Raw genomic sequence first — 24,163 nt, 5'->3', positions numbered from 1 at the left:
ACTCACACTTTCAAGCTGAGAGAGAAAGAGACAGAGAGCGAGTGAGTGAGTGATGCGACAGTCGGCAATAATGTTGCTGTTTAATTGTAATAAACTGACTCGCATGTTGCCAGCCACATTGTTGCCGCCTGTTGCTAATGACAATGACAGACGGCATTGCAGCAATTGTTGCTGTTGTGGTTGTTGTTGTTGTTGTGTTGTTGCACTTTGTGTGTGGTCTGTGCGAACTTCTATTTTTTCTTCTTGGTTTTTTTTTATTTATCAACGCTCGCAATTTAAGCTTGAGTGCCTTTTCTAATTCACACTTTTTTTTGTTGCTGTTCGGCCTGCATGTGACGACGTTTGCGCTTTTTATGCGTTGTCCGCTGTTGCGGAAGATGAAGAAGAAGTGGATGAAGAAGAAGCAATAGAAAAAGAAGAAGACCACACACTGAGTCCAGACAGAATTTGTCGTCGGACGTGTGATGAATGAACAGTGTCAGCGACTGGTGACTGGCGACTGGCAGTCATCGCTTAGCGCTTAAAGCTCCACGCACAGCGCACAGCGTCATTATCAGCATGAACATCATAAGTTGTCCACTGGTGTTGTCCATTCGTCCGTTCGTCACACGACGAACGAAGCCCGCTGTCAGCTTTGTGTGCCGCCGCTTCTCATCGTTAAGTTGTTGTTGCTTTTGTTGTTGTTGTTGTTGTTGCCATCTCCATTTTGTCATCGCACTCGTTTGCAAATGAGCTTTGCTTGAAAAGCTCAACGAAGCGACTGACAGTTGGCGGCAAACACGTCGCCTTGGAATGTGACGCAGCGCAGCGCATTGCAGAAAAAAAAGATGCACAAAAAATATACTAAAATTATTCGTAGAGTTGTTGTTTTTTTTTAGTTTATGCAGCAGCAGACTGGAGCTAACTGTATTTGGATAGCTTGTTGTTATTTACCTATTTAGTTTATTTTGATCAGTCAATAAAATGTGTAAACAATCTGCAAACTGTGGGAATATTTTCGCCATTTAAGCTTAACGAAATTGCAGCTAAGCTGACGACCCTTGAATGCTCTTTCTTAATATATGTTAAGTAACCGTTGCTTTGAGCATGTTATTGTTGCGAATATTATGTTAATAAATCTTAGTAATATTTTTTAAATTTGCTGCAAGAACTTCATAGAATTGTAGAAAATTAAGAAAACAGATATATATCAATATATATTTTAACAGTTTTTCACAGTTGTCTAACACTGCGAGCAGAAATTGCGTAATACTCGTTGGAGGCAAAGAGCATTGAGACCGTTGGAAGCAGCCAAACAATCCTATTTCGGTTATATGTTGCTCCGCATTCCAAGCTGGAATGAAGAGTGGGGGGTTGGATGAGGGGTGAGCGGTGCGGGGCAATGGCAATGACAATACCCCATATAAGTCTGTGTCTGCGTCTGTCTGTGAATATTTTGAATTTGAATGCTAAATGTTGGCATAATCAGAGCGGTATTCCCGGAATTGTTGTTGTTGTTGCTGTTGTTGTTTGGCTTTTGTTTTCTACGTCTCGTCTGAAGCGGCATTTTGTAGTTTGTTGCTGTTGTTGTTGTGAATTGAATTTCTTGGCTCGCTGCTGCTGCTGCTGCTGCTGGCACAGCATAAAACAAGCAAAACATAAACAACTAGAAGAGGAAGAGAACCAACTGCCATGTTGATGATATTTATAATAAATAATACGAAAAAAAAAAAAATTATAATAATGATAGCGACGACAACAACAATGCCAAATGGCCACGCACAAAGAAGAGTGAAGATTTCTTGGGTTTCCAGGAATTTTTGGAGGATAGACGCCGCCATTCATTCATATCTGCCGATTGAATTACAGCGCCAGAGGAACGTTAGAGAATCGTCGGGGGAGGGAGAGTGAGGTGGGAGAGAAGAAGTTGCTTCAGGGCTGATTTGGATTTGAAGGCGGATGCGCAAATTTCGCAGAAGGATCTTCCAGATGATAGCAGCGTATAAATAACAAGAAGAATAATACAAATAAAAAAAGTACTTCAACTTGGATTGCTGACCCAATTCCTTATTTGTTCACATAAGAAAGCGAGCGAGAGAGAGAGAGAGAGAGAGAGCAACCAGAGGAGAGGTGGGCCGCCTACTGCCCAAAAATGTCGGAGCTGCATAATAAATTAGAAAATGTGATGTCAACTTTAAGTGTCTCGTAGCTCATCATCATCGCCATCGTGTGGGTCACTTGATGTCGCCCAAAAAATAAAAATTTATTGTATAAATTTAGACAAATGCAGCCACAAAAATGCACAGAAATCTATATCAGACCCAGATCTATGATAAATGCATTCAAATAAAATGTTGAGTGGGTCTTATGCATTTTTCAGGGCATTTGTTAAGCACTAGTATTTAAATATATTTTAGATATTATCTTGATCAATCGAATCAGTTGATCACAAAATCTTTGATTTTTCCCACTTGAAACAGATTGAATAGATTTTAAAATCCAATTCGCACAATTGCCGGCTCTTTGTAAAGGGTATTTAATCTTCAGCAATACACAGATAATAATCTGTTGAGCTTCTTTTGGTCTTTTTTCTTTTGGAATCGTAAAAAACCGAAATGATGTGTGTCAAAAATGCAGGCAGCAGTGTGGAGTCTACAACGGAGGGAACACCTCTGCAAAAGTGTCCATGGATTTTGATCTATCGAATTTGAATTCAGCTTTTGGTTTTATCTATTTTTTATTTCAATCCATTTCATTTCATTTTTTTTCTCGAACACTATGCTAATCAGCCTCCCACATAGCCAGACGGAGAGGCACAAAAAAAAAAAAAAAACTCGTCTGGCCAAAAATAACAAAATAAAAAAATGAAGAAAAATGTGAACCAGAACCATATGATGATGATTTTGAGTTGTTTGGGCTCCATTTTGGTTGTGTGTCGTCTTCATTTGTGTGGCATTTGTGGCAAATGTATTTATTATTTATTAATAGACTCGCGTAATTTGTAGTGACAAGTTGGCAACTCATTAAAACTGAATTAGCAGCCACAAAAAATACATTTTCATATTATTCACATATTTATTTTGTTTTTTTTTTTATATTTTTTCTTTCTTGAGAAGCTTTTAAGTTTTAACTGACCATAAAATTTACGCAGTTTCTCTCGGCCATTAACAGACAGTTTATTAACACATTCAACTCAACTTAAGAATTTTAATCTTGTCTGGAATTAAACTTAAGTTCTGATACGTTTTTTTTTTAACATACCATTTGCGTTGTCAGCAACAAAATTGAGTTTTAATGAAAATCTTACGATTATTATTTGTTTTGTAAAAACTGACAAAGCTCTTGAGCTCCTTGAAATGATCTTTTGTGTTAGATAAAGTTAACTTTATCTAATGAAAACATATGTTTAGATTGCATTCTAAATTTAATTTAATAGTTTTATAAAAACTGACTAAACTTGACCTTCTTTCAAGTTAGATAAAATGAACTTAACGTAATCAAAAATATGTTTCGATTTAATTTAATAGTTGTATAAAAACCGACTAAGCATGAGCTCGTTAAAATTATCTTTCATGTTAGATAAAATGATCTTCAAGTAATTAGAGATATGTTTAAATTGCATTCCATATTTAATATAAAAAAGTACTTTACCCAAAAGACAAAGAAATAATTTATGTATCACAAGAGATCAAGATCAGCTCTTGGAGTGTTGTTGAACGTGATAATGATAGCTAGACGGATAGATAGACAGATAGATAGATATATAGATGGGTGGATTGTGTGCGTGTTTGCTGCATGCCTCGATGGGTCTTTTGAAGTTGTCGCAGTTGTGTTGCAGTTATCGTGTTGTGGTTGTTGTTCTTGTTGTGAGTGTGTTTTGTGTGTGCATCAGGTGCCACTAGATTATTAACGGCAACAACTAATAATAGGGTGGGGGAGTTAAAGGGCAGCGACGAGACGCCAACGCAGACTGCAACAGCAGCAGCAGCTGCAACAGAGGAAAGAGGAAGAGAACGAGTGCGAGAAAGAGACAAATGCCATGCCACATAAATAAGCATACGGCAAAAGACGGCAAAGCAGCAAAAGGCAATGAGCAAAAAAAAAAAAACGAAATGAAAGAAAATAAAACAAAAAATTGTCTTTTATGATGTTCGTTGCAATCTTTTTCCATCTCTCTCTCTCGCTCTCTCTCGTTTTGCAGTTGAAGTTGGAGTTGGTTTCCTGCGCTGGGGCAAAAAACAACAAAAAAAGGGCATGTGGGGGAAGGGGCGGCATTGGGGCACTTAAAGGTGCAGCGCGTGTGCCAACGCACAAGCGAAAGCCACCGAGAGGGAGAGAGAAGGAGTGAGAAAGAGAAGGAGTGAGAGGGGGAGACGAGTGGGTTGCAGGTAGAGAGTAAAATAAGCGGAAAGCGCACAAAACACAATGTTGTTGTGCAAAGAACGTTGAACTCGACAACTCGCCGCTGCCCTGGAGTAGAGTATCACAAAAGTGGAGTGAGACTTGCACCAGCGAGAGACCGTAGGGATTTGAGCGTATGTGTGTATCTGTGTGTGTGTGTGTGGTAGTGTGCACAGAGAGAAACGCAGAGTGATTACTCTGAATATATATGTTCCATGGCATTCAAAATAATAATATCAAATTTGCAAATTTTAAGCTCAACTTATAATCTCGTCTTAGTATATATTCTTGTCGGGGATTATTACTTACCCAAAAGACCCCACGGATTTGACAGTGGACACCCTGATAAATCCCGCTTCTATGTGTAAATTAGCGACATTTTCCATCTAGAATGATAAATCTTAATCAACGAATTCTAAATGTCTGTTAGAAGTTATCATCCCAAACCCTCAATGTGTATTTAACAATGAACAGAACACATCTGATTCAAGTTACTTTAGTCTAGAATAAATGCACTTACTTTGAGAATATATATTCTTGGCTTGACAGTTTTGACTGTCTTTAGAGTTTTGATGTTTTGTACTTGACTGTTGCTTTGACAACAGAGTCGTCTTAGTCTTAGAGATAAATATAGATAAACATAGTATTTAATTTCTCACATGTTGCAAGTTTATTTCTCTTGTGCCATAATCAAATGATGTTTATCTCATTTTATTGTTAACTGCTTACCTTCTCAAGATAATTAATTGGAGTTCAAACTCTAGTACTTTATTAGACAGCTAAACATTTGAATTCAGATAATTTTGTACTCGGTTTTCACTGTGTAATGTGGTGAAATTTAAGAGAGTTTGAGAGAAGGGAGGAAAACGGAGTTGGGAGTCTGTGCATGTGTGTTTATATGTGTGTGTGTGTGTGTGTGTGAATGTATGTATGATTTTTGATAATTTTTCATTTTCACGCACAGGGTGGGACATTTGGAAAAAACTCTCGTGCAGATTGGTTGCACTCGTTGTTGCAGCTGCCTCTTTGCATGCCACATTTGCCCGCTCTCATCCCTCATCCCTCTGCCTCCCACCCGAGTGGTGCACTTACTGTAATTAGAGGGCGAAAGATGCAACAGAAACTGAAACAGAAGCATAAACTGCAAATCAAACCGACAACAAACCCCTGCAGTGGCAACAGTTTAAAAACTCACTGCTAGTGAGTGCTAACTAGTGACATTCTCCATAAATTCAAGCACAACACAACACACACACAACACACACACACAACACACATACAGAGTTTAACCGTTGCTGTCTGTCATAACTTGAGGATAATGCGGCCTGAAACCATTTTGTTGTAATTGGCATAAGAGTCTCTAATACCAAATGCATTTATTATTTCGAGATGACCAACACAAGTTGAAGTTGTTCTTGCAACAACTGCAACTGCAACTACAACTGCAACTGCAACTGCACATTTAGCAGATGAAAGATGCAGATGGATGCTGGATGCTGGATGTGCTGCTTGCTGCTTGTTGGTTGCTGCTTGCTGCATTTAGAATCCGAGTTCTGCTGACACGCAAAGCAGCTTTAAGCCCTGGCCAACAGCTAGAACTCGTTCCTTCTACCCTCAATTACAAAATGGAAAGTGTAGCTTGATATTGCCAGAGCTCGTATGAAATTGTTTTAAATGTGCACATCTTGTCTAAATATAAAGCTGCATCTGTTAATTGTGATGAGATATAAATGTGACTTTGCTTTGCACCATAATGGACGCTATCAATCTAATTTCTTTTGTTTAGTTTTTTAGCCCATCTAAGTGATTTTTAAGAGTTCTTGGCATTTACAACAAATTTATGGAATCAACTTAAATCAAATTACTTCCTTCTCTCCCTGCTTGGCTTTTCTTAAAGTCGGTGCAATTAAGCATTGCAGAAGGCATTGTTGAAATGATTTATTATATTACTTGTCATTATATCAAGTAATATATTGATGCAGCTTATATATATCTTCTTACTTCTCTCTTTCTCTGACTCTATTTGCTCTTTTGGGGGGTATCTTATAGTCGTGATGAACTTGAATTGTTGAAGCTACCCTTTTCTGTTTTCTGCACAGGTTTAAATGATATTTTTAGATTTCTTCCGATTATATCAACTAATATATAGATGCAGCGTGTATATATTTGCTTCGCTCCTTTTTTCGAGGTCATTTTAAAGTCGCGCACTTTTCTCAGATCATTTTAACTTGTTATATGTTTCTGATTTCTTTTCTGAAATTTTATTTTTTTTTTATTCATTTTGGATTGCGTCTTTACGAGTGACTTTGTCTTGACCATTTTACATTCGTTGGGTTCTTTATTATTTCTGTTATTTTTGTTTTCTCGAGGACGTTGCCTGAAAACCAGATTTAGCAGTTTGAATCTGGTTTGCCTTGGAGGAGACGGCGGCGCTGTTTGGGACAACAACTGTGGACGACAACAGCAACAACAGCAACAACAACAACGACGACAACAACAAGAAGCAACTACGCGTTCTGTGTCTTGGCTTGGCTTGCCTCACAGACGGCATCTGCGGCATTTCAAGGTCTGACTCAGCAATAAGGAAGGAAACGTCGCGAAATCGGCAACGTCGGCAACGTTGCGCCCTTTTGCGGAACGCACACGTTTCAGTCTGTTTGTCTGTCTGTCACTCTGTCTATCTGTCTGACTCAGTCTGTCTCTCTCAGTGTGTCCGTGTGTCCCTGTGTCTGCCTCGGTGTGGCAGCAACTGAGCCACATTCCAGTTATGGCGTGGCCTTTGCGCCCAGACACACCTAGTTTTCATATACCCTGGAATTATTCAAAATGCTTTTAAAGGGAATCTCATAAATGGTTGCTTGAATGTGTGTAAAACGCAGCAGTTCTTCTAGTTTCAAAACATATCATAAATCAGCATCAATCTTAGTTGATTTAACCTATCTGATTTCAGAGACTATTTAAGTTGCAATGCTCAATTTTTGTTTATGGATTAAAGCTTAATAAACTTGGAATTAGAAAGTCTTTCGCTGCATTCATATTTCTTAAATGCGATTTAGAATAACGCTTAATAATTTGACTTTCTTAGATCAATAAGTCATCCAAATGTTTATTAAATTGCCTAGTTAAAATAACAAAAATTCTTTCTTATATTGAAAATCATATTTCCTAAATGCAGCAAATAGAATCAATATTTTGGGAATTTGTACTTAAAAATAAAATCATCTTTTGTATTTCTTTTCAACTGCATCTCATTGCTGGCTGCAGGATATTTCCCAGCCTGTCCCTCTCACTCCTGTCTTAATTTTTGGGCTCGCAGCGTTCTCTTGGCTTAAGAGTAATTTTTTCGGAACCTGTGTGCTCTGTGTACCATCCCCCCTCCCGTTTCCTCTCTCCTGCCTCCTGTCTCCTTCCTCTTCTGGCGTCCTCAGCCTCTCGCGTCTGCTTGGCCAAGTTATTGAACTTTTGCGCGTATTGAGCGCTACTCGAAACTGACCCTTTTAGCCACAGTTGTTGTTAATCACACATGGTTTGGTCTGCACTCAGCACCCAGCACCCAGCACCCAGCACACATACACACACACACATATCAAATATCAGTTTACCCCTTGTTGCCCTCCAGTTGGTCACTTCAAAGGCGGCCGCGCGCCGTTTGACATTACAGTCCGTACAAAAAGTCAACAACAGCAGTCGCAGTAGCAGTAGCAGCAGCAGCAGCAACAAAAGCAAAAATAATTTAGTTTGATTTACCCCTCAAACAAGCAATACACCTCCCCTCCCCCAACACCGCCCCCACTCTATGCAATTCAGTTTAGTGCGCTTCGTTCTTTTTGCAAAAAGTTAAGTATTTAAATTATAAAACGGGGCAACAAGCAACATCAAAGGAAAGTTGGCGCTGTCAATGAACCACGCCCCGCTACGCCCCTAAGCCCACCACTCGCAGCTTGAATTACGTGCTAGGCAAAAAAGAAAAAAAAAACAAAAACAAAAGCAAAACAACAACAACAACAGCAAGAAGAAGAGGCCAAGTTAAGAGTCCTTTGTAGTGGCACCGAAAAAAGGTTTCAATTACTTGAGTCGAGCTCGAAGAACAAAAAATAAAACTGAAGCTGAAAAACAAAAGCCGACTCTGGACAGCTGGCGCCTGAGTGGATGGTGGGGCAGGCTCAATGGGTAGGATGTAGCAGGAAGGAAGGCAATGCTATTGTGCACTCAACGCATGAATCCATTTAGTGAATTTCTATTGACCATTGCAACAGTAGCAGTAGCAACAACAGCAGCAACAGCAGCAGCTTGGCGCCAGCTCGTTTTGGCCATAAACATTAAAAATTATTATTGTAATTATGGCCGACGCTGACGCCCCCCAAAAGAGGGTGCCACAAAAATGCGCACGCCACGCCTCCCATCTGCTCGTTATGACCCGCCCTCAGACTAAGCGCAAAGTCCAAAACATAAAAGTCAAAATTGGCATTCGGCGAGGTAGCAAAGCGCAAATGCTAAAATGCAATCAAATCGAATGCGATGCGTTGAAAACATTTTCTATGCCATGCCCCATTTGACGCATGAAATGCCACACTCAAGTGCTGTGCTGTGCTGTGCTGTGCTGTGTGGCACACACAAGTGCTGTGCGGCATAACTCATACGCAGCGTGTGACGGCGCTGCAAAAACCAAGCCAAGCCAAGCCAAGCCAACCCAAACCAACAACAACAAACAAACTTGTGCTGATGAGAAAGGGAACTGGGAATAGACGATGATTGTTATGCATACAAAAGTTGTAAAGACTGTGTGCAAAAATGTCAGCATTGAAACCGATAGCATTCTGCTTAGAAAATCTATGAATGGCTTTGATGATTTCAACTATTACATATTTGTCAGAACTGAAGCGATGCTTAAAGCGTGATTGTTTCTATTTTAAGATGTTGTATTTTAGTAATGGATCTTAACTTATTACTGCCAAAGCTCTATAAATATTGAACATTTCAATTTAATGCCAATTTAGGTTAAGTATATTTTCAGACATATTTCAAAAACTATATTTAGTATTAATTTGGGTAAAAAATGCGTACTTTGCTCTTTCTTCTTTTGTATATAAATAAAATAGTTTATCTTAAGCACACATATCTCTGTTAATCGTCATTTGGACTTAAATTTGAAAACTTATTATAAAAATTTAAATTTATTATTAATTTAAAGCTCTCTTAATATGGAATGAAATGAAATTTACTATTAATCTCGAAGTGATCAATGCATAATTATCATTATCATTTTGCATCTTCAACTAGTTAAATAAATATATTCAACTGTCATAAAAGTAGCAAACGTTAAACGTTTGCTTTGGATTAATGGGGTGTATTTGATCAAAATCGGGCAGCCACTAAAATGGATTACAAACTGTCCGTTTAGTCACGACATTTGTCACGTGCCAATCGCTCAATCAAATTGTTGAGCACTTAAAGTGCCCCCCGCCCTCTCGCCTCCTACCCCCGCACATGCCGCCTCTTCCTCTTTAGTGGCTAGCGCAACTAAACGTTGCAATATTTTTGGGCCATATTTCAACTGGCTGAATTTGGCTTTAGGCTGTGCAACTACCGTTTTTGGACTAGCCAGACTGGCTTAGATATCTGAATGGCTGACTGCCTGCCTCGTTATGGCTCTCCTTCTGTCCGTCTGTCCGTCTGTCTGGTAACGCTGCTGCTGCTGCTGCACGCCGCCTCCCACAGTCAATCAGTCTGTGGCGCATCTTTGCCGCAAGCGCAATTTTGGCTACTGCAGTTGCAGTTGCATTTACTGTGCAGCAGCAGCAGCAGCAGTAGCAGCAGCAGTTGTTGTCAGTTGAAGCTGCAATCGCGGCAACGTGGCAATTAACTCTTTGATGGATTTACTGCGCGACGTTGCGTCTCTGCCGCGTTTGTTGCTGCTGCCTGCAGCGGATGCGTTTGTCCAAACTGTAGCAGCAGCAGCAGAAGCAGCAGCAGCAGTTGAAGCTTTAACATTCGCGGCTCTACAATTATAAAATAACCATCATTTATAACGGTCGTCGTCGCATCTTCATAGACTATTTTTTTTACTCAATTCGAGCGGAAATGCAGCGAGTGCAAAACAGTAGCAATTCCAGCAGAAACTACATTGAAAAAATAAACAAAAAATATTTAAATCGAGTATAGATATGCTTGACTCAAGTACAAAACAAAGTTTCAAAAGTGAACAGTGCGACAAAAATCTACAGTCAAGAAAATATTCTTCTTAACTCGGAAGAAGTCGCACTGAATTCAAGAAATTTGTCACTCTCTTAGCGCCTTCTTAGAAAGTATTAGAAAGCTTTAGAAAGCATATTTCTAAAAACCAGCGATTTTCTTTTCTCAATTTCAGGTTACATTTTTCTAATACTTTGGCAAAATATGTAACATTTTCAGGGCATTTTTCATATGAGTACAACGAGAACTATAAAATTAGCTTTTTTGTTGCTGTTATCATTAATAAACATTCGAATTTTTACAAAGATTGCTAGTTTTCATAGCGATTTGAGTTTTAGTGCAATTTTCTAAAATTCAGTCCAATCTTTTACCTGAGTGTTCTTAACTCATTTGTTGCCAAATCAAAAATATCTTTGGAAATATATTTTTAGGGAACAAACATTCTTAAATTAAGTTTGTATGCATAACGGGTTTTTTCGCTGTGTAGCAGAACTGCGTGTGGAATTGTAAACTTCTGCAGACATTTAGCGGCGCTTTTGGGCTCTGAGCCGCTCAGAGACGCCGCCAAATGTTGCCGTTCTTCAGTTGTTGTTGCTGTTGTTGTTGTTGCTGTTGTTGTTGTTGCTGGCTGCAACTTTTGCTGCTGGTTGCAGTTTTTCCGAGTCAGAGAAGCGTTTCAAATTACAGACACCAAATAAGCCGACGAACGCTCCGCGCTCTTCAGTTGCCGCCCCATCACCACCCCTTCCCCTTCCCCTTCGCCACCCCCTTCCCGTGCCTCTTGCGCCGGCGGCTTGGCACGTCTTTGTAGCCGGCAAAGAGCTGCGAACGCCGACAATAAAATGCGTGGCAAACTGCAATTGAGAAATTAATTTCACCCATTCAGACATTCGCATTTGTGCTATAATTAAAACTAATTTGTGCATGCGAATAGCAACAGCAACAACCAATGCAACCAACTAACAGCAACAGCAACAGCAACACAAACAACAACAACAACACCTAAATCAACTCCCCAAACAGACACTTGATTCTATGATGTACATTAAGCAACTCATTGTACTTGCATACATCAAGATTATGCATCATGAATCAAATCATAATTAGAAATACTTATTTTAATAAAAAAAAGAAAAGATAAAATTAATTTTCACCATTTAATAAATGAGCGAATTAGAAATGATACTTTTCATAATAGTAAAGTAAATTTGCACAATTTTTCGAAATTTAATCGAAATTCTTAGTAGACTAAAGTTAATGTACCTCAACTAAAAAAATACATAAAACAGAAAGAAAACTAAGAGTGGAATCTGTAATGTGCTGGAAAAGTGTAGTTTTGCAATGTCTTTGAGACTTTGAGGCTTAAGGAACCAAGCTAAGCCAAGCAGCTTTAATGGAGCTTCAAATCGAAAGCAACAATATTTAAATGTCAAATGAGTTTAAAGACCTTTGGATAATTATATACATGCTAATAGCTGATAAATGAAAAACAACTAACGTTGACAAAAGAGTTTTTGACTCTAGCAAAAGTTTTCATTTAATTTTGATGTTGCTGTTATTTAAATTTGACGCCACAAATTGAGACCTGCAACAACGTTATATTATTTCAATTAGACCAATACAAATACGAATCTATTTATAAAAGCCTAGCTCAATATACAAAACAAAAATAAACCAACTCTCGAACTGATATGCTTGGGAATCTGAAGAGCCGAACACTCGAACTGCTGTAAGCCCCAATTAAAACATTTAATAAACAAACAGCAACAACAAGAAAAAAAAGAAGAAATATAACCACAACTGCTGCACAAATAAAAAATGACTGAAACCGAAATTCATGCCTCAAATTACGGCACCACAGAAGCCGTAGTTTAAATAGAACTCTGAGTGCGGATCCGGAAGGGAATGGGAATGGGGATGGGGATGTGGATGTGGAGGTAAGCGAACTGTTGCTCTACTGAGCCGTGCTAATGAGCGCCAGGACAGCCAGGATACTTCTCCAATTCACGAGAGTGTGTGAGAGAGAGGGGAAGTGCAGAGAGAGCGAGAGAGTGAGACAGCCTGAACTCAACTCCAAATGAAGTGCCAGAAATGTGAAGCGAAATTGCATAAACCACTCCATAAACGGCAGCAGTAAAATCAACTCGAACGGGTTGATGAGGGGTAAGGGGAACGGGGAACGAGGCACGGGGCGGCGAATGCTGCCAGTTTGTAGCGCAAAAAAAGTAAGTAAAACATGGAAAAATTTTAAAATTATTTTTCTTTTTTATTTATTTTTTTAATGCAGTTGAGTTCATTAACATCAGCTTGGGGTAGAAAATAGAACGCTGCCAGGTGCCTGTGACTACCAAACTGTGGCAGCAGCGCCTACAGCAAATACTGCAGCTCCAAGGGGACAGGGGCGGTGTGTGGGGGGTTGGAGTAGGAGTATGCGTTAAGGGGAGATGGAGATGGAGCTGCCGCCATATCTACCCCAAGCACTGGTAAATCTGAATGACTTTATTACTTTTCTTTTTCATTTTACATATTTGTTTTTTCTGTATATTTTTATTTTGCATCTTCTACTTGCTTGCCTGCTGCAAACTTTCATTTCAAATCCCGCAAGGATACAGCACGAAATGCGGCAGAAAATCAGGAGAGGCAAACGAAACAAAAAAAAAAATGAAAAGAAAAACAGGATTGCAGGCAAAATGAAAAACAAGTAACAAGGCCCAACAGATACCCTGTTAAAAGGCTATTTATTTTTGCAAGTTTTAAGGAGCAATTTGTTTGCCGAAATTATGGAGAATAGTTAGAAAATAAATTTGGTTCACTTTATGATATATATAATAAAAATGGGAGAACTTGCATAACAAATGCCATAATTACAGGGTATGCAAAATGAAAAGAAGTGCAAAATGCAGCACAGTTGACTGTTTATTTTTCACATTTTCTCATTTTGTTTTCTTTTTTTGCCGGCATGTTTTGCGCGTATTTTTGCAAGCCACAATGCTGCTTGAAGTGGTGGACGTGGTGGGCGTAGTTGTGGCTATAAATGGGCGTGGCGTGACTCGGCTTAGCATTTGCTGCCGCCTTTAAATGCGCCCGGAAAAATTTAATTAGACAACTGAGCAGCGCAAAGCAAAAAAAATAAAAAATACAACAAAAAAAAAAAGAATAAAATACGTGTATCATGAGGGAAATAACAGAAAAAGTTGCGGTTAAAGGATTTCTGGCTGGTTGCTGCATGCAGCATGCGGTATGTGGCATGTGGCAGGGCACTAAGGAGCAGCCAAAGCCGAAGGATATTGTTAAGTGTGCATTGTGCATGTCGTTTCAAGGGTAACCAACAAAACGAGAGCGGGAGTGGGAGTGGGAGTGGAGGGGGAGGCGGAGGCGGAGGGTAGGAGCTGGGAGTTTTTCTAACTATTGTTTGCAGCGTTGTGGCAGCACTTTGGGTGCAACCTTCTCCACGGCAAACAAGCGGCATATTAATTGCATTGCATACTTTCGGGGCCCCCGACTAGGCAACCCCATCGAGTTATTCCCTCCTTGGATTGTGTTACCCTATTATTAATGAATTAAACTTGACTTTCGGTTCGTTGCACGCCGCAGCAGCAGCAACAATCAAATTATTTGCATAGCTTAGACGAAGCTAAAAGCACCCTAAACATTGATTCTCTTTAGAAGAATGATATATTTTGAGGTGTTAAGCAAACTCGAGTCCAAAATTTGAGCCCGACTCAGTTTTATTTACTTGTTTTAATGGCTTAATTAAGCTAATATTTAAATAACTCAATTTTCAGTTTCATTTCAAAAGACTTTTACAATTTCAAATGTCTTTTAATTATTTTTAGTCTATGTAAAGAATCAGATTAATTCTTATTTAATTGCTTCAATTAATTTTTACTTAGTTGGACTTAGAACTGAATTTCATATTTAGTTTTGAAACACTTTTATAATTTCAAATATATTTTTAATTGGAATCGCATAGAATTCGTTAATCAGAAAGAAACCTGGAATTAGCACTGGCAATCATTGATTCAATATTTCTTGTTAAATGTTTTTCTCACAGCTAATATTTGCAAGACTTAAAAGATAATAAAATAAAGAAGACCCATTTCAATTGCCACCTAAAATATCCACTCGCAAAAAAGTCTTTTGATATAACCCTGCAAACATAAAGTTCTCTAAAGACTTGCAGCTCCTTAAGGACTTGTGTGCATATAACTCCACCCACAACATATCTATGCAATTTGAATAGCTTTGTAGGTTGACCCTCTCGTTATACACTGTCTTATTATAATGACTAAGGCAGCCAAGAGGGTGGCGACAAATTTCTCTTTAATGTTTTATTTTTCTTCTTTTTTTTTTTTTTGGCATCGCCTGCTGTTGAGAGTTAAGTTGCGGGTAGAGGGGCAAGCTTTGGTTTTCTTATTTGATTTGGGTTTTTATTTTGCAGTTGCCTGCGGGATTTTATATTGCGACATCAGATTTGCTGCAGCAGCAGCGGGTTCAATGACACTGCAGTCCGTGCCATAAAATGAGATTCCAGTTGTTTGGCGCACAATGACGCAACAACAACAATAACAACAACAACAATAACAACAACTTGGGCACAGTCACGCCCCAAAAGACAAAACCCGCAGCATCAGCTTTAAGTTGAGATTTTTCTATTTTCTTTAAGCATTGCAGCTATTCCACTGATCTGAGCAAAAGATTCCACAACGCTTTCTCTGACTCCCTCTCTCTCTCTCTCTCTCTCTCTCTCTGTCTCTCTTTCTATGCTATGTTCTATCTTGCTTTAATTAAGCCGCCTCACAATTAAGATGCCAAAGCGGAGCCCACATGATTTTTTTGTGTATTTTTTGTTTTTTTTGGCCAGGCGGCAATTGTGCTTGGCCCGTCTCCTCAAATAATGGCCAGTGATCAGCTGGCTCATAAAGTCTTTTTGGCGGGGGGGAATGAGAAGAGCGTTCCACTCAGTGACCATCTATGGGCATCTATGGTTTGACTGCCAGCCTGACTGCCTGACTGCCTGCAAATAAATCGCTGATCTCTAAAGAAGGACACACGGCTGGAACATTTTCATAAATCGCTGTTCGCTTTATGGCATTTTTGTGCAAAGTTTTACAATTCTAACTGTACTCAGCTGTTTACGCTCCCCAAAACTGTTGGCCAACTCTTCTTCAAGTCAAGCAGCTGCCTCTCCTCTGAAGTGGGAGGCAAGGGTGAGCGGGTGTGGGCGGCGGAGCGGGGAGGAATTTTGCACGGGGTCAAGTAGCGGTCAATTGTGGTGCGTTTGCTGAGGTTTTTTTTTTAAACTCAAAACAATGCATGCTAAATGCCAACGACGAAGAGTATTTGCACAACAAATGGAAGACTGACTAGAGATACCCTATCAAATATATCCAAGAGCAGTCATTTATTTAGGTACATTTAGGAAATATACATTTAGTTCTCAATTGAAATTAAACAATGCTTAGATTGCGTTCAAAAACGATAGCTTTTCTGCACAGGCCACAATTGCAAAAAAAAAGTATATTTTTTTGCAGTTTATTAAACACATTCAAGACTTAGATGAAGCATAACTAAACTAAAGAAAATACTCGTTTTTGTACAGTTTAATAAACAGCTTGAAGAGCAGCTTCCGTCTATCAGTGCTCAGTGCTCCGTACTCAGTTTTCTAGTCTCTCGACTCTCGTCTCCAGTGCGTGCCAAACTGACAGTTTGACAAACATAGCACAAACACTCGAGCAGCACCTCTCTCTCTCACTCTCGCACTCTCTTTGCCTCTGTCTCTGTGTCTCTCTCTCTCAATTTGTCTTTGTCTGTCTCTGTCAGTCAAGTGCCTCTCACATATTCTGACAACTTTGGCTCGGTCAAAACTCAAGAATCTATACCATAGATATATATGTGCATGGAATCCCCTTAATCTCGGCCCAACAGACTCTTACGACCTGTCCGACAGACTCTTTTCTGCCCTGCGGAAGGGGGAGTGGCATGCATTTCTTTTTCCTATATTTTCTTAGTTTTCATAGACCTCAGCCCCCTTTCCCGCCCCCAACCCTCTCTCCCCCTCTCCATCACTGCTTGGAGCGGTTAAAGTTTTTAATTTAAATGACATGACATGGCCAAAGCAACGGGCAATTCTAGCGACGCCCCTGCCACATTTGATGGGCAGTGGGCGTGGCTGCTGCCCCATCTCTATGCCAAACGCCCCAAAAAAAAAGTTTTGCATTAGAGCACAAAAAAAAGAAGAAGACGGAGCAACAACTATATCAAAAGTTATCAAAAGTCCACAGCCTGGCAATTTACCGTTTAACTCTCCGCCCCCTCTAGAGAATCTCTCTCTCTCTTTCTCTTTCTCTCTCTCTCTCGCTGTCTGACACTGAAAGGCAAATCATAAATTTTAGCTGGCCCAATTGGCTTGGCCAATTATGCAGCAAACAAATGGCCCATAATGAAGGCGTCCAGGCTGCTGCTGCTGCTGTTGTTGCTGTTGCTGCACAAACTGACAAAGTCAACATTTATCTTGGCCATGTACGACAGCTGCAACTAAAAAGAAAAAAACCCAATAACAACAACACAATTGGTAACTAATAATGACATGAAAAGAGGAAAGAGCATTCAGCATGTCATTCACAAAAAAAAGAAGACAAATACCAAATTGTGAATACACTGAATGAAATATAACATTTTAAAATATACGAAAAAAACACGTGAATAAAATTTGTATAAAACAAATATAAAAAAGAAGGCAATTGTCATGTGCAACATGTGTAAAAAGTATTTGTATCAAACTATTAAACTACTAGCAAACTAGCAATTTACAATAGGATCGAAATCAGTTAGTGCCTATGACAGATAATTAATTAAACATCAGCAATCAAATGTGAATTTCTCAGTATCGAAGTAAAGCAGCCGTTGCATAAAAAACTGCGGCACACTTTGATGGCTTGTTTTTCTATTCGTTTTTTTTTGTTTTTCTTTTTTTCTTCATATTTTCTTTTTACGATAACAAATCGTATGGCGCTGTGTAATAATACCTTTAATGTGAGGGTATATTAACTGCAATGTTGCGAGAGGCAAACGAAATAAATTTCGCCTAGAAGCTCAATTGTGCAGCAACTTTGTGCAGTGGCCAGCCTTAATTGCCATGTTGCGGCAACATGTTGCTTGCCGATCAATAAAAGTGCAGCAAGCAGCGAAGAAAACACAGTTGCCGCCCGTCAAAGCCATGGCCAATGATAATAATGACAATGCAGCTCCGCATCGATGCCGCTGCATCCATGATTAATGACAATAAATTTGATTTTCGTTGCAGCAGCAAAAGCAGCAAAAGCAGCCAAAGCAGCAGCAGCAGCAGCAACTAGAATTTGTTGCAACAAAGGAGACGCTTGATTAGCGCAAACTTGGCCTTAGCTCAGGGCGATCAAACGGGGGTATATGATTGCGGCAGGGGGTAGATACCCCGGGGGGAGGGAAAAGGCTGCGGTTAAATGGGAACAGTCGTAAATTTCAAAAATATTGCGCGGCAGCTGTCATAAAAATGCAATGCGGCAAATGCAATTTGTTTGCTGTGTCTTTCTTTTTTTCGTATTATTATTCCACGCATCAGATTAACATTAAGTCAAGAAGTACACTTAGCACATACTTAAAAAAAAAAATTATTACTAAGATTAACAAACTCAATTTGAATAATGCTAATAAGAAAATAAATCTACTGTCGTCGATTAATCTCTTGTGTTGCATTATAAAATCTGACTGAGTAATGATTTAAATTAGACTAAATGCTGTTGCATAATTTCTTCGAGTGTAGTGGACAGATATGAGCTGGGCTTGTGCTGTTTCGAGGGTAACTCTAGCTTGAACATTCAGTTGCTGCTGCTGCCATGGCATTGTCTGACTGGCGATCATCATTCAAAACAACGTCGCACGCTAATTGGACAGCGAAATTGCAGACAACGACAACGATGAGTGGGGAAAGGGGGCAGCTTAAAGGGGAAGGTTAGTGTGTGTGCGTGTGTGTGTGTAATTTTGTAATTGAGCAAACCACACAACGCATTTGTTTTGATCTATTTTTTATTCATTTTACGCGCGGATTCTGTTTTTTTTAGTCATTGCTGCCACCGTCTATAAATATATATATGTATTGCCCCCCCTCTAACCCTGCCCACCACTCATTAATTCACTTAAAAAAGAGAACAAATACATAAACAAATAAATGCAGGCAGCGAGCCATAGAATAATACTGCAATGGAATTTGTTTTCGACTTCATTAAAATTGATTTAAATAATGCATTTTATATTCATATCCAAAGTGCGTTGCGCCAACGATGCATTTAATCCCCTCACACAAACCACACACATACCCTCCCCCCACCACACCCTCCTCTACCACCTTCTATTTTAGTTTTGTAGTTTTTTTTTTATAGTTTTATTCAGCTGCCATTTCCTAGCCTCCATAATTAAATCGGCTATTAATGCAGTTAGACGGACTTCTACTTCGCGCACTACGTAAATTAACTTATTATGTGCTGAGGAATGGAACAAAAGTCAGATGCCATAAAACATCTAATGAGCAGGGCAACAGCAACCACAAAAAACAAAAAAAAACAAATACAAATACAAAAAAATATAGTTGAAAACGCTCCCAGGTTGGGCCAATTAGGAAGATCTGAAAGTGTTCATTACATTTATTTCATGGCGTTAGCAATTGCATAATCTAAGCAAAAATCATCTTTGCTTATCTAATTAGTATTTACCATATCTTTAGAACATTTTCTTGGTTATCTATTAAGTGCTCGCCACATATACAAATGCATAGTTAGATCATTAAATTATTGTAGACATGCTATATACAGACCCCTCAGTTTTTTAGTTTATAATTGCACTTTTGCTGTATTTATTAATTTCAAAATAATAATAATAAAATCATCAATATGTATTTAACTAAGACCCGAGTTGGTCTATCTATGCATTGTATATACAAATTTATATAGTTTAGGCTAACTATCTATTATAAATAACTAACTATTATAAAGATATGTATCTTATACATATCTTTAGATGAATAAACAGTTTAAAGCCAGAACTGAAATGATGCCAATATCCAGTAGCTGTATAATCTACACGTAACTGCTAACTTTATTTATTATTATTTTTAACTGCCTCGAGACTGTTATAAATATGAAGCGAGGTAATCAAAGTCATAGTTTGATTAACAGTTTAAAGCCAGAATAGAAATACTACAAAAATTCAGTATTGATTGATATAGCCAACACCATCTGCTAACTTTAATTGCTGATTTTTTATTTCTATTATTTTTATTGTATTTACTTATATTTTTATTTTCTTCGACACTCTTATAGCCTAATTAAAAATGATGTTAAAAGTCACTATTGATTTACATTATGTTCATAGATACTGATACTATCTGCCAACTAATTTTACACTCGTTTTTATTTATTTCGAGTCTGTTCTAAAAATAAAACGAGGTATTTTTAAGTCATGCTTGAGCCTTTTTTTCTTTTTTTTTTTGCATGCCAGCGCAGCTTGTTGTAGTTGTGCCTTCCTCTTTTTTTTTACTCTTGGCTGAGCCGTTGCCCACCGCTGCAGCTCCCTCTCTCTTTTACACTCGCTGAGTGCACCGACAAGATCAGCAAGAACAGCAACAACAGCAACAACAGCAACAGCAACAACAACAAAAGCAACACGAATTTAAATTGTAAATGTCGCGTCTTTGGGGGATGGCAATGTCGATTCGATTCGATGCGATGCGATGCGATTCAACTGGCAAACAAGTTTACGGCCCGCGCCAGACGCAGACTAAAAAAGTTGGGGTAGATTGAGGGGAGGGCGGAGCTTGAACGGGGGCTAACGGACGCCAGCAAATGCAGATGAAGCTGACAGCAAAGCGACGCTGACTTGGACTTGGACTTGGACTCTTGTCTTCAACTCTATTGCTGTCTCTGTCTCTGTCTCTGTCTGTGGCTGTTAGCTAAGTTGCATATGGGTCGCTGCTCCATTTCCATTGGAGCCACACAGCCTCATCAATTGGCAAGCAACAGCAACAGCAGCAACAACAACATGCGACAACTAAGTTGCAGGCAGCGCTTTTCTCTGGCTGCATAATTGCCAGTCTAAATCAATGGCTGCTGCTGTTGCTTGTTGCCAAGCCCCGCTTCACACACACACACACACACACACACATCAGCTTCATTGTCAACGCCATCGCTTGGCTCCAGCCACGTCTCCATCTGTCCCCTCTCTGCACCCCACGGCTGCCCCTCAGCCCCTCTCGATCATCGTCATCGTCGTCGTCATCGTCAATATTTGCCATGATCTTATCGTCAAGTAAAGTCATGTCGCCTGCCAAGGCTCTCCTTTGCTAAGTTGTTGTTGTTGTTTTTATGTTGTTGTTGTTGCTGTTATTTATGTTGTTGTTGCTGTTGCTGTTGCTGTTGTCTTTTTTTGGCTCATCTGGCTTGGCGTCGTTTGCCGCCGCTTGGGCGCAATTATTTTATTTTACACTTGCAATTGGGGACAACATAACTTGGTCATAAACTTGGCTAAGGTGTGTCGCCAATGTCTATACAATAACAAAAACAACAACAACAACAATAGAGATAGCAGCCCAAAACTACACTCAAGAAAAATAAAGCAGTCTTTTTTTTGATGCACGATTCAATTATAAACCTTGTCACAATTTCAACAACGTTCAACTGATTCTTTTTTTGTCCTTCCTAAATACTTGGTAATAAGCTCAGATACTTTCTCTAATTAAAATATTTAGTTCTTGTTTTAATTGATTGAGTTATTGAATTGATTTCTTTAAATTTGTACTGGCTTAAAAAATATGCTTATTTTAGCATAGTTCTTTGCTTGTATTTTGATATTACCCGATCCTAACACTTTTAAAATATATTTACTAATTATGAAAACATTTTCTATGAATAGACTTGCCTCTTGTATATAACAAATATGCCTCACAGCACTATCTTTGCTAGGGTATTCAAATATCGTTGTGCACAGATCTTGTTGCTCTTTGCCCGCTGCTCCTCATCATCTTTGGGTGTTGAGTTATGGCAAAAGACCTTGGACTTAAGCAGCAGCTGCACCCGCTTTCTGACTGTACCGATCTGCACCCGCACCCGCACCACCCCATCTGCTCCTGCTGCTCCACCTCCACCTTGCTTGGACAGTCTTTAGCAATTTGTCACTGCGCCCGTCAGCGAGACGACGACGACGACGAGAGGCATGCGCCAAAAAAAGAACAAAAACAAAAAGTAAATGAAAGAAAGAGAGAAAGACTGTAGGTTAGCCGGTAGCCGAGCTTAGCACCCAACCCCACAACCCCACCTGCTCCCTCCCTCGCCACTACCCCCACCCCCTCTCTCAAACTTCTTCCAGCTGTAAAAGGCCTCAAGCTGTGCTGTTTTTTGCTGTCGGCTTCGCCTCATCTATCGCTGGCTGCCATCTGCTTACAGTTAAACAGCTCGATTCTCTTTCTGCTCCTGCTGCTGCTCCTGCTCCTCCTGCTACTACTGCTCCTGCTGCTGCTGCTCCTCCTGCTGCGATTGTCGATTGGTGATTGTGAACTGTGGGGTAATGTTTGCTGTCTGCTGTCTGCCGTCTGCCGTCTGCTGTTGACTATTGACTGGGGTCTGTGCTGGTTGCTCTGTTGACTGGCGCTCATTTCGACGACTTCTTTATGGCTCTTGATTTTTATGATTTTGCTGTTTAATGGTTAATTTGTGTGTGTGTGTGTTTGTGTGTGTGTTGCTCTCACTCCCTCTCTCTCACTCTCCCTCTCTCTCTCTCTCTCTCTGAGTGGCTTCCAGTTTTTGTTATCGACGCGTCTATATCTTTTAGCTTTTGTCCTCTTCTGTTTACTTAATCTCTGTGTTGGCAACATTTTTGAGCAAAATGCCGCCGTCGCCAGCGAAACGCTTTTAGCCAACTTGTTTACCCCCATCGTTTTTAAGCCAAGTTACGGTCAGGCTTTCAGTTAACTGCATTGTTTGTTTGCCTTGTTTTTTCACATTGTTAGTGCACCGTTTTTTTTTTACTCATCTCTATAAAACTTTCCTCTTTTTTTCTGGTTTGGTTTTGGCTCCTTGAGTGCTCCACTGATGTGCCATTTCTGCTGCATACTTTGTGGTTTGTGTTTCTTGTTAGTACAAGTTACCAAATTAATATTTTTCAAATATTCTTGTGCCATCTGTAAAATTGGTTAAATGAATCAAGTCAGTTTAATTCGAGTTGTCAAATTATGATCAAAACTGTCTTGTTTATGAAAATCGCTTTAGTTTCGGCCAAGTTATGGAGCTTAAGCCTTCAATGATGATGTATATTTATAAATCCATAAAATCTATCTAAGCATACAATTATATTAGCTCTTCAACGCCTGCTTGTAGATCTCACAGCTGTCCGCCATGGTCAGTTTAAATTAGCATCAGTGTTGCAATTAGCTGACATTGATGTGAGATTTGCTTTTGCTTTGACAGTCGAATAAATGTAATCGGTTTTCGCTCTTGACCATTTGCTTAGACTTGGCCAATACCATATTTGTTTTTGTGCGTTTGGCTATGCTAATGAGCCGCGACTAAATCGCTGGCTAATGACACCGACTAGCAGCAGCTTAACTGGCCGATTAACTGCCTTGTTTACGGCCAAGAACTTTACACCCACCACCCGCTGCTCAGTCTCCTCCCTTCCCTCCCTTGTTGTGGCCATTTGACACCTTCGGCAACATAAAGCAGACTCCAAAGTCGCAGATGTTTAAGGCTACTGAGGATGTTGGCAACTGGCAACTGGCAACTGGCAACTGACGACGGCGCCTCCATTTCAAATCACATTATAGCTCAGTTGTCGTTGTATCCATAATTGGCCGCGGTGCCAATCATTTTAACAGCTAGGCAAACACGCAACCCAATGCAAAGCTGAGCCAAGTCAAACTGAAACCAAAAAAAGAAACAAGAATCACAAGCAGAAAACCGACTCAGCAGTCTCAGTCAAAGTCGCCATGGCCAACGCCTCCTGCTGCTGCTCCTCCTCCTCCTGTTTCCAAGTTCCATGGCTCTTCATGTCTCCGGCAAATGCTGCTCAATGATAATGCAAAATATGCAGTCAAAGAAGCTAGCCAGTTACCCCGACACACCTACACTGATCGAAAAGAATTATTGGAAGTGTGAGGGTTTAGTAAAGTATATATATATATATAAAGTAATAAATTTAATTTCATATAAAATAAAAATCATTATAGGGATATATGCACTGTGACCTATTAGATCGATTGTGCCCCGTTCTGAGCCTCCTCCTCCATCTTCCATTGCATAGTAGTAAAAATACTTCAAATTAAATTTCATACGAAAATAAGTCTCATAAAATTGGATTTATTTTAAGTTTATAGTTTTAAGTTTTATAGGAGTAGAAGATATATGATTATGTTCCCTTCAGGCCTACCCGTTTCTTCGTTATTCCATTTCGAATAATCTGTAATGATTATAATAGACTTTACCTGTATGAACTCATCATCTATGCAGAGTTCTCTATTTCTATCATAAAGAAACTCCATTTTAAACATCTTTTTATATATTTATGGTTG

The 24,163-nt window shown here is 39.4% G+C and overlaps 1 protein-coding gene across 1 annotated transcript in view; it reads left to right on the top strand.

Annotated features, from left to right (window-relative positions):
• LOC6562024 (mastermind-like protein 3) overlaps positions 1 to 24,163 on the top strand; it is a gene marked incomplete at its 3' end in the record, with an annotated part of 106,818 nt that overhangs the window by 79,901 nt on the left and 2,754 nt on the right. The gene's annotated exons all lie outside the window — the stretch shown is intronic.

Source organism: Drosophila grimshawi, unplaced genomic scaffold (assembly GCF_018153295.1).
Source record: "Drosophila grimshawi isolate 15287-2541.00 unplaced genomic scaffold, ASM1815329v1 contig_1377, whole genome shotgun sequence".
Classification (NCBI taxonomy): Eukaryota; Metazoa; Arthropoda; class Insecta; order Diptera; family Drosophilidae; genus Drosophila; species Drosophila grimshawi.
Note: the sequence above shows the minus strand (reverse complement) of the source record. Positions and strands in the feature narration are given on the sequence as shown.